This window comes from Atta cephalotes (assembly GCF_000143395.1).
Source record: "Atta cephalotes unplaced genomic scaffold scaffold00006, whole genome shotgun sequence".
Classification (NCBI taxonomy): Eukaryota; Metazoa; Arthropoda; class Insecta; order Hymenoptera; family Formicidae; genus Atta; species Atta cephalotes.
In genome coordinates, this window is record NW_012130070.1 from 449,542 (window position 1) to 459,327 (window position 9,786).

General features: G+C 34.5%; 2 pseudogenes; both read right to left on the reverse strand.

The window, feature by feature from the left end:
- Positions 1 to 667: 667 nt before the first annotated feature.
- LOC105626809 lies at positions 668 to 1,260 on the reverse strand (annotated as a pseudogene).
- A 2,624-nt stretch (positions 1,261 to 3,884) lies between these two features.
- LOC105626810 lies at positions 3,885 to 6,903 on the reverse strand (annotated as a pseudogene).
- Positions 6,904 to 9,786: the final 2,883 nt, after the last annotated feature.

Here is a 9,786-nt window from a genome sequence, read left to right on the forward strand (position 1 = left end):
TATAGTATATATATATATATATATATATATATATATATATATATATATAATAGATTCCGGCAGAAATAATGACTCTCATGCGTTTTTTAATTCTGCTGTTACATCTTGTAGTTTAACGCTTAGATCCATTAATTCCGTCAGGTCGCGAATAATTTTTCTTAATTTTACTAGTTCCGGTTAGCTTAAGTCCTTATGCTCTAGTTTTCGCAAACGGATTAAATTGTACTCTGGTAAGCGAGTTTGAATGGTTGTAGCTTTGATGGTTCCTATTGTTTTTACAATCATGTCTGCAATTGTTAATTTACTTTTCTCCGTATGCAATTTGTCCCGTTCTTACAATTTTTCGTTCTATATTCCTTGCGATTTTTACAGTCTATAGTAAATTATTTTGTTTGTTTGTAAGGATGTTTGTTCATAAGGATGGAGTATAGCCATGCTCGTTGATTTTCGAGAACTATCCATATGGAATGATTAGATTTAATATATCATGTTACACACAATATCTTAGAATTAGAATTTTGCATATACATTTGAATTTCACATAACAAATTTGTATTTTCGTGGTATATAGGATTGGTGTGTTCTCAAATATAAGTATAGTCAATTTGTTTACATCTTAATTTTCGCGTGTTAATGTCATCATTATGCTGATTTTCGTTATCTACGGTTATGGTCTGATCTTCAGAATGAACACATTATCATGGTCGGATGTGAGTAATGGTATGATCTTGAGTATATCATATTTCGGATAAGAGATTAGAGAGAATTTCAAAATGGTGTATATATTTGTTCATCATAACACGCACTGACAGTGATGCTTTTTTCTATCTCAAGCTAATTTGACTGCTGAAAAAGAAATGGCAAATGTATTTGAGCTTCTTTCAGGTTGGTTATGATCATTTATTGGTATAATTCTAGGATGTAGTTTTCCTTCTTCAACAAAAATGAAGTATTCGATAATACAATTTATATTTTGCAAGATGTCCGTAATAATGGCGTTTAATGTAAGAAAATATTCCATTTTCTCTCTTAAGTTTGGCCATCTTGCTATTTATTCTAGTATTAAAAAGTAATTGTAGCTGGTTACTTCTTCTAACTTATCGACATGCGCGATTGTGGTGTTTAGAATTTTTAATTGATTTGCCATAATGATGAAGTATTTGCTGTTTATTATTCAGAATCGTAACTTGTTCTTTAATAATTTTTTTCATCTGAAGCATCCATAATGCCAAAAAGTGCTTTAGCAATGGAGCCTTCCATCAATCCACATTTTTTATTTTGGGTTGTTTGATAAATGGTGTTTATTCGATCGACTAAAGTAATTATTTTCCTGCTTCGATTAGCTATTTCATATTTTTGCGTCTTTCTGGATTTTACACAGGTGATGAACATGATCGATATAATCTTGTAGTATGTGAATTCGCTTATTTATCGAGCCAATATCAATATTTATCACCAGCTTCCATGATGATTCTGTTTGCTATAATTCTCCTAACTTTTCATAATATAATCCTGACTCATATAAAAAATTTTTTACTTTGCAAGCTTCGTTCTTTATATGTTGTCCGATTGTTGAACCAGCGATCATCTGACCTGAAATAAATGTATCATTATTGGTTAATGTTTTTGTTGATAACATATGCAAAAAAAATTTTTTCGTATATTTTATTATATTTCTTTCCGCCTTTCTTTTTGCTTTCTTAGTCGTTGGTATTCAATTATACTGTAATCATGTTGTCCCACATACCACTACAGCGTGCTGATTCAGTTCATGATGTTGTAAATCAAGATGAAGTTGTTAAGGATGATATTGAATTTACTAACCGGGAGGTTCAAGATTTGTTGGACTTCATTGAGTCTTTTAGCGAATTCTTGGAGGAGAAGATACGAGAATAAGATGAGATACTAAGATAGATACTTAGACTTATATATAATATGCTTAGTTATTACTTATATATATTGAGTACAAATAAGTTTCCGCCGTTTGCAAAAGATGGCGCCACTAATAAATTGTTTGATGTAAAACGATCGTACTATCGTAAGATTGGACATCCAGCAACACCATAACCTTGAAATATTAGCAATTTTGTATCAGCATTTATTTTTTTTCTGTACGAAAATATCAAATTTTGAGCTGAATAAGCATCATTTGCGGGAACTTTTGATTTACTTCTTTAATTTGAAGAAATCTGCAGCTGAGGCTCATAGATTGCTTGTAGAAGCATATGGTGATGCTGCCTTAAGTGAGAGAAGTTATCGTGAGTGGTGTCGTTGAGTGGTTCCAAGCATTGAAAGACAAACGGTCGCAATACAACGAGAGACACGATAAAGTGATTTTGCAGCACGACAATGCTCGACCCCATGTTGCGAAAGTGGTCAAGACATACTTGGAAACGTTGAAATGGGAAGTCCTATCCCACCCGCCATTTCATATTCTCCAGACGTTGCTCCCTCTGACTATCACTTGTTTCGATCAATGGCACACGGCCTGGCTGACCAGCACTTCCGGTCTTATGAAGAAGTAAAAAATTGGATCAATTCGTGGATAGGCTCAAAAGATGATCAGTTTTTTCGACGCGGGATTCGTACGCTACCCGAAAGATGGGAGAAAGTAGTGGCCAGCGATGGACAATACTTTGAATCATAAATGTATAACCAATTTTTTACAATAAAGCCTCGAATTTCGGAAAAAAAACGGCGGAACCAAAGTTGTACATCTAATATATATGCATACTATATACAAATTTATTTACACCGGTAATGTCTCCATATCAACGTGTCGGTGGAACTCAGCATGATATATCATTTATCATCGGACTTAAAGCGACTTTTGTTTCCGAAATTGTGTACACCTCGTGCAATTTTGATCTAATGCACGACTGCCTGCGCGACATTTCGATTGCGTCATTCAAGCATCGAGTGTAATCCTCGAACATTATGGATCTTGCCACAACGTTGCTCTTGATACTCTTTACCTTTTTCGTTTCCTTCTTTCTTTGTACACATAAAGCTTACATTTTCATTCTAAGTCCAACGAATTCAGTCTTGATGGCATCATTGTTCTCGTTCTTTTTCATGAGACCAGGAATTTTTTTATTTGCGAGCGATGTATCGTATGGATTATCGATAGAGTAATCGCTTGTGTTAAATCTATTTATATCATGTTTCATAATGTTATATACATTGTCACATTCCATATGATATATGAGACTATCAGTATCGATATACATAATTTTACATTTATCACGAAATAGCGGTATCATACTCATGGTGAAAATCATACAAATATGTTTTAGATATATCAAGGATGCACATACTTACGTATATCGGTTTACTGAATTTCACCTCGAATTTGCGCGATTTCTATCGCGACCAAATTCTCGCCAAACGAAAAGACAACAACTATGAATAAGATTACAACTATGAAAATTTGATTTCGCGATCATTGCCTCTACACCTTATCTCCCAACGCGTTAAAAGTCGCATGTCGATTTAGTTGCGCACATTCTTCATGGCCTTGTCGAAAACCGCATTGTTCATTAATTTGTATAAATTTTTCTCAAACTCATTGTTCGCGCGAGTTCTAAATTGAGTTCGATATACTCACGAAGCCATGAAGATTGCGCAAATTGCAATACGATGGATCTTTGTGATGCGTAGAGTAGCGAGTACATTGATATACTTAGATTACGATTGAATCATGTAACGCTTTTTATCATGTAACATAGCGAGGAGCTTGTCTTCTGGATGATTTCTCGCGCATTGAGCAAAACGATAGGTCCGCATGAATATTATGGAGATGTTGTGGATACTTCAAGTCTACCTTGAGAATATAGTCTGTCGAGGAATTTAATGCGACATCCATAACGTTAAAATTTTCTACATCATTGAAAATCGGCGTATGGCAATGGTTGACACATTGCCCAATCGTACAAGTTGTTAATGTCGAAATACATAAGATACATCGATTGTACAACTGCATTATATTTGTTGTTAGCCTGTGCGTTCCTGTTGGAACATTGACTTAGCCCGCGTATATCGCGCTCGACAAACATGACCATGTCGATATCTGTGAGCAATTCAAATTTTACACCGGTATGTTTTAACATGGCACCTCCGTGAAACTCGGTAAAATATAATAGACGCGGGGTCGAGCCCGTAACTCGCGATGCAACTATCGCGGAAATTCTCAAATATATTCTCGGCCAACAACATCACAAGACATCTGTTTTTACAGATACAAGTCGCTATATTCATCGAGCGTTTGAATGGAGAACGTCGCCACATGTTGACGGCGTGCGCTCTTAGATATCGTGTTATCCGTTAAAGAATTATAATATCCGTTATAATATCCGTAAAAAAAAAATCATGCGATGGTAGTTCGGTTTTCTCCAACTTTTCGACGTAGTCAATGTACTCGTACGGAAATACACCTTTTCGCGAGCAGATCGAAATCCTCTGCGCTGAGATTAAAAAATTCTGACTGTATAATTTTCAATTTATCTTTAGATATCGACGTCAAACTTCATGTTTCTAAACTTGATGCGAGAAATTTACAAGAATCTATAAAACATAATTTTACACAAGTTTTCTTCTGCTCATTTTTAGTTCTGTCATGTTTTGTGGAAATATATTTTTCTTTAGTTATAGGAAGTATGTCTACACGTCCTTCGTACGTGATGGCTATTTCTTTGATGATAAAATGCGAGTCGTATCTCGATAAATTATGGAAAACTATGGGTAAAACAGTGTGAATCTTTATAATTTAATTTGAATGTGCGGGGCCTCTAAATCGCCCTGTCAAGTAACAATGATCGTGTACTTGTGTGTCGTCAGGCGCGAACGGTTTTTCGCACACATGGCAGTGCATGGTGCTGTCAAATTTTTGTCAATCGTCTCGCATGAAATCTGCCATGGGAACATTAGTAGATAAGACAATATTTATTTTATGCGCTAGATTCGGAGTTCCTCGATGAACCACGCAATACAATCGTTACTGCAACGAAAACAATATTTCGACAGCGAATCGAACAACGCGTGTAATACTCGATACTGAGTACCTTGTGTTGCTGATACATGTGTGTAGACTTATTCTCTCTCCATCTTTTCCAATGTGCACCTCAGGTCGGCGTAGATCACGAATAAGATGCGCTTCTTCCTGCAGTAGTTATTGAAGCTTAGTCACTCCTTCTTGCTAGGCAGTCGAATGGTGCAGTCATTCATTTTACCGCAGTCTACTGAGTGTGACTGTAATTTTTCATTTGTATTGAAGTAATATAGACACCTGAAAAGATCATACAAAATTATTATTATATTTACTACTGTTTCTTTTAATATTGTTTTATCGATTTTTTTTTCTCATTATACTTACCGATCGTAGAAATATTTCTTATTCTTGGATCTAATAATTTGCGATCTCACGAGGCGGGACAGATCTTTAATCAACGCAAAATGCCTCGCGTTATCATCTTGGATCCTACATGCAGCAAATTAACATGCTTGTCCCTCTTTTAGCTGGTGAGTCGGAAGAATTTTTTTCTGTTCCTCAATACCGTACATTGATGGAGATATTATTCTGATTTTCGAATTTTATTATTTAGTTCAGTGTCATCGGAAACTGAAGCCTTGGAGATTTAATACGGTATTATAGCTGATATGAGGATTCCCTATTTGTATGATTACTAGCCGTGTAGAAACGGTGTGTGTACGGCAGCCACTGACGCGAAGCACGCATTGTCCATGAATTGCACGTTGATTACTGTTTTCTTTATCTTAATTTCTCGCGATAATTCAATGTGATAATCTGCGTGCAATGGATTGTATTTGTTGAAAGTCAAATTCAGCGCCCACTATCGCGTTCCTGGAATTCCTCCAGTGATGCTAGGATAGGCTCGATGATGCGCGACGCTTATCATTCTTGTAAATCATATGTATTGAAGAGTTCATAATTTCTTGTGGATATTTTTATTCACACATTTATCACCTGTTTTGAATTCACCATTGAATACAATATTTATCTTTATAGAGTTATGTCTCTGCATAACGTCTCGCACACGTTTCAGCACAATTTCACTCGCGTCTTCGAGGAATTGGCAAGGCTTGATGTGCCTGGAGTTCACGGCACCGGTCAGTATACGGCTTTCGAATGCCGTATCTATCTCACGCCATCGGAGTCTCGCACTGTACCCGGCACCCACTTGCACAAAACAATCACGCACTGACTCTTTAAAACTTTCAAGTCGCGCGATACGAGCGATCAACGATTGTTTGATCCCAATCGATAATCGTTTAACACGACTCTATTCTTCCAGCGATTCGATAAATACATCGCAACGCTGTTCCCATGCGACGTACTCTTCTTGTATATTCAACTGAGCGGAATGCTCTACCAACTCACGCTCTGTTTGCTCCATATTATAATATCCTCTTTTTCACAATCTTTTCATTAAAAAAAGCTTTGAGGAAATGTATATTTTTAGTCTATTTTTGTATCTTTGACAAAATTTTCACCTTGTATCACTGTGTGCAAATAGGACACATGTTACAAGGCATTATTTGATAATTGTAAATTTTTACATTCCGAACAGGAATATCCTCCGAGGTTGTACATATGTTGGTTTTCGAACGACACGAAGACTTAAAAATTGATCGTTTATTTCTACAATATTGAGCAATATCTTCCATGACCTTCAGTGTAGTAGAACTCAATGTAGCACATTTTTTCACAGGATTTAAGGCGTTTACTTGAGCTCGATTTAAATCTCGATATATTATTTCATTATTGTTCTCCATGTCACTGTCGAAACTCGAATCACTTGACAGATCATCGGACATTTCCTGGTCAGACATTTCTTTATGTTGATCATTTATTTCTTCATGTTGATCATTTATTTCTTCGCCCATCATTTCATTCTCGTGAGATGAGCAAAATCCATTTTTCCATTAAGCATACACATACTGATATAACATCGATAACATTGAATAAACTCTGAACTCGACTGCTAGTAAAATGTGCTGCCAAAAAGAAAATCTTTTATACCGAAAATGAATCATTTTTGGTATGCTGCATACTCTAACGTGTTCTAACATATTTGAACATGTTTTCGAAGAAATGATTTTTTATCGCAATCGAAAAGATAAGCCGAAGTATTTTTGAAAAGAAAGCATGGGAATAGATAAAACTTTATTCTTGGTATTGACGTCGAACCCACAGATAAAAATGTTCGTCAGAATGCATTCTTACGATATAAGTCTGTATCTTGTATAATTTGAAAAGTAATGTAATGATTTCGTATCTACGGTTGTTAAGATAAGTAAAATCCACATTTGATATATTGTATATATCCATATATATATATTATATATATCCAAAATGCATTTTTGAGAAGAGAATGGGAACAGATAGACTTTATTGTTGTTGTTGTCGGCGTCGATTCATAGAAAAAAAAAAGATTTGATATGATCAAAGTGCATTCTTATGACATGTGTCATTACATAGTTTGACATAGGATTGAAAATGAAAAAATCCCCTCTATTTTGGGATATGTAAAAAGTGGAATGGAACACTGTTGAAAAGAAGAGCTCAACTAACATTATCGCATCAGTCTCAAAGGAAATCGAATAGTAAAAAACTCTTGAAAATATACAGCGAAAAGAACTACTGTGTTTCAATTCAAATGGGAGATGAAACATGTGAGGGACAATAAATTTGTGTTCAATTATATAAAATTTTGTTTATACGCTTTTGGTATATGTTTTTCTATTTATCTGTATTCTTCTTTCTTTAACAGCACATCTTCTTATATATCTTCGACATCTTGTCATATACCTTATATTTTGAGAAGGAAATTTGCATTGATCTACAGCTTATAAATATCTGGATATTGGAATCAGCGTGGGACTTATGTCCTAATATATAAAAATTGTGTATAAAAATTGTGATTGATGATAATCAAGATAATCGCATAATTTTGCTTCATATGACATGAAAGACATTCATCGAGAGACCAGCAAATATTGAACAATTAGTATCAACTGTTTCCTTCTCTCTAACGATTCAAGATTTAATTGTGGAACTTGTTAAAATTGGTAATGAATATAATGTAAAAATATCATTGCATGATACGTACTTGCACATGAAGCCAAAAATCATTTTTTTCATGTTTGAACTCGAACATGTATACTTTGAACTGTGTCAGTATACTTATATTATTAGTGAGAAATTTAAATATTTTGTGACTTTTTTATGCCAAAATTGCATTACTAATCAATGCTGCAAATACTTTGTACAAAATTTATGATGGAAATTCTATTATAGAATGTGAATTAATAGTTTACGCGTTAAATAATATTGTATACGTTGCGTCACATGAAAAATAAATGTATTAAATATATTATATTACTCAGTCTTCAAAAATGATTCATTCCTTCTAATTATCTTTTTTCTCAACTCCAAGTTAGTAGATAAGAAAGTGCGCTTGTCCCTTTTTTAATTATATTAATAAAAATATTATTATAATTGCTCATATTTCATAAATATCATATCTATTATATATATAAATATATATAAATATTATATATATAATAAAATTAAATCTTAAAAAAAAAGAGAGCATAATGGGAAGAAGAGAGAATGTGAATAATAGGACCGCAACAGGTGGGACAAAGAGAAATGCATTCTACAATGCATGTAGGAGAGAGAAGATAATAGGTTGGAGAGAGAGAGAGAGAAAAGGAACAAACCCCTTCTCCCGGGACGCGCTTTTCTCTCTCCCGTCATCCCCTTCCTGTGATGTCATCCCCCACACCGCGGGACCCTAACATCTGTGTGCACTTCTCCCTTCCTGATCCTTCACACACACATACACACACACCGCATATACGTATACGCACTAATACATAGTGTCCAGAATCTCTTTATATATCCTACTACAGCCTATTATCTTTTAATACATGATACCATATGATCGAATACCTTAGCCTTATTATTTAATGTAGTACGCAAGATTACGTAAATATCACTAAAAAAAATATCCTCCATCTCTTTTCAATATAAGAGATAAAAACTAAATTTTTTTTGTAATCAAACACAGTCTCGAAAAGTCATCATAATCGTACTAACGTTTGTGAATCTGCAAGGATCGTTAGAAAGAAATTTATTGTGAACGAAATAGCAGTGTTGAGAAAAGGAGCTATTCTCTTTCATTATATTTTTACATGTCTCATGGAACTTCTTGACAAAATCTGAAAAATATTGCGCTTTATGGCTGAATGCTTATCACCATCATATTGCAATGAAAAGATCCGATGGATGATCCCGATGGATGATCCCGTACATATGAAACGATGGCTGTAATTGGTGCAGAAGAAGATGATAATAAGGCTCTATATGTGGGAATACAAATAAGTTTCCGCTGTTTGCAAAAGACGACGCCACTAATAAACTATAATTAAAATTGTTTGATGTAGAACGATATATAATAAGATTGGCAACACTATAATTTGAAATATTAGCGATTTTGTATCAGCATCATATATTTTTTTTTGTACGAAAATGTCGAGCCGAATAAGCGTCATTTGCTTTTGATTTACTTCTTTACTTTGAAGAAATCTGCAGCTGAGACTCATAGATTGCTTGTAGAAGCATATGATGATGCTGCCTTAAATGAGAGAAGTTGTTGAGTGGTTTCAAAAATTGAAGAATGGTGAATTTGACGTCAAAGACAAAGAACACAGCGGAAGGCCGAAAGTGTACGAAGACGCGGAATTGGAAGCATTATTGGATGA